The sequence below is a fragment of the Limulus polyphemus genome, unplaced genomic scaffold (genome assembly GCF_000517525.1).
Source record: "Limulus polyphemus unplaced genomic scaffold, Limulus_polyphemus-2.1.2 Scaffold5139, whole genome shotgun sequence".
Lineage (NCBI taxonomy): Eukaryota > Metazoa > Arthropoda > Merostomata > Xiphosura > Limulidae > Limulus > Limulus polyphemus.
The window spans coordinates 15,231-17,594 of NW_013670749.1; the positions used below are offsets into that span (position 1 = coordinate 15,231).

Genomic DNA, 2,364 nt, shown 5'->3' on the forward strand with positions numbered 1-2,364 from the left:
ACGCTCTCGCACAGTTGAAAATCATACGCTGTATGGAATTTTCATTTTTATTGCATCTAAATATATATATATATATATGTCTACAAGTACAGACTTATGGGAAAAAAAGAGTTAAATTACTACAGGTTTTTACATCATAGAGGGCACGCCATGGATGATATAGGGTTTGTATAGGTTGCTCGACAGACCGATAATCTGGACTTTACGAGGGAGTTACAATAACGGTAAACGTTCGTGTTTTAAAAGCAAACAACAACAACAAAGAAGAAATGTAACTACATTTTAGAGACATCATCTACGTTACCTATTGGATATCAAAGCATGCGTGACTATTGCATTTTCGGAAATCCCCTCCTTGCTAGAAACGAAACAGTGAAATAGTTACAATAAGTTATTTTATTCGATAAAGAGTTATGCAAATTATATAAGACCAACAGACAGATAAGTAATCAAATGTAGCGTCACAATAAAATGTTCAAAGTATAAAAGCTATAGTTTTCATGTACGAACCTAAATTAAATAATTATCGTAACTTCTGGTGATTTTTCCAGGTGATTAGACGAGATTCGCCTAAGCCTAATTTCCTACTATTTCTAGCCTCTAATGTTGGATCGTGTTAACATCTTTTGCTACTTCACTTTGAAATCTATTCTAGTTCCGACCTGTAATAGTCATTTTCACAAGAACCCTTAATTCGCATTGACATCTCTATTAGTTTCTAACTTCTGATGTTCACTTATACTGTTGGTTTATCTTGAAATCTGCGTTACTTCCAACTTCTAATGTTGAATCATGTTTACGTCTTCTGCTGATTCACCTGGAAATCTGACCTTTAATGTTGAACCATGTTTACAACTTCTGTTGCTTTATCTGGAAATCTGACCCTTAATGTTGAATCATGTTTATATGTGCTATTACTTTGCTTTGAAATATGCGTTACTTCCAGTCTCTCATGTTGAACCATGCTTACATCTTCTGTTGCTTTATCTGGAAATCTGACCCTTAATGTTGAATCATGTTTATATGTGCTATTACTTTGCTTTGAAATATGCGTTACTTCCAGTCTCTCATGTTGAACCATGCTTACATCTTCTGTTTCTTCATCTTCATCTATAAATCTGACCCTTAATGTTGAATCATGTTTATTTCGCTTTGAAATATGTGTTACTTCCAGTCTCTCATGTTGAATCATGTTTACATCTACTGTTGCATCACATTAATTAGAACTCTTAATATCTATGTTTTCCAACAACATGGAACTAAAACCACGATAATAATAATTGTAGCTTATGCCGGGAATTGTCTAGGTAAATTTATCTCTATAAGCCAGGCTCCTCAGTTATAGCTGTAAGAAATATATAATGAAAGTCAAGTATATGTCTGTACAGGTTTGTTTCGGATTTGCTAACTCAATGGAATCTTATACGACTTAGAGGGTAAATAGCCAGCTCAGATTAAGTTATGTCAGTCAGCAGTACTTGACTACTTTCAACCGAATGGCAGAAAGGAGTATCACTTTGTAAAACGCGCTCATAGCTGAAAGTGGCATATCACAGGCTCGAACTATGGACCTTTCAATACGCAACCGTTCACGCTAACTGCTTCTTCTTAGTATCTCTTACAGAAAAGGCAAAGAAATGAAGAAATTATTAAAGAACGTTATGTTGTGTAGTTTACTAAGCCTAATCCACTTACCATTAATCAATACCATCTTTAACATCTAGCTAGTTTATCGCATCGATATCACTGGAATCTGGCTGTTACTTCTTTTACAGTAGAATTATCTTGACTCTTGCGGGCTTCTTTCAAACCAAACTAATTTCTGTTAAAAACCAAAACATTTTGACAACTGGAGTTTCTCCAGCACAGTTTACACAATTATAGGAGAGACTCCAAATTTATTACATCCATTTAGCGAAGTGTATACTGTCACCGAGAGTATTTTTGGATGTTGTTTGTTTTTTAAACTGAGTTTCTACTTTGTAAATCTTGTCTAAAATATCTTTAAGATAACTATTCTATTTGACCTTAGTGACCTTAGCAATGGAATAATTAATCAGAAAATCAAAGAATGCTGTTTTGTACTTATATTTTATTTTAGAGAAAAATGGAGGGTGTTTATCATGTACCTGTCTAGGAGGGTGTTTATCATGTATCTGTCTAGGAGGGTGTTTATCATGTATCTGTCTAGGAGGGTGTTTATCATGTACCTGTCTAGGAGGGTGTTTATCATGTATCTGTCTAGTAGGGTGTTTATCATGTACCCGTCTAGTAGGGTGTTTATCATGTATCTGTCTAGGAGGGTGTTTATCATGTACCTGTCTAGGAGGGTGTTTATCATGTACCTGTCTAGGAGGGTGTTTA

At 34.7% G+C, this 2,364-nt stretch overlaps 1 long non-coding RNA gene across 1 annotated transcript in view; it reads right to left on the bottom strand.

Annotated features, from left to right (window-relative positions):
• Positions 1-1,696: 1,696 nt before the first annotated feature.
• The window catches only part of LOC106472176, a 40,596-nt gene continuing 39,928 nt past the window's right edge, over positions 1,697-2,364 (bottom strand). The window contains exon 3 of the long non-coding RNA XR_001291586.2: positions 1,697-1,822. This is a non-coding gene — a long non-coding RNA (uncharacterized LOC106472176). The remainder of the gene's footprint in view (positions 1,823-2,364) is intronic.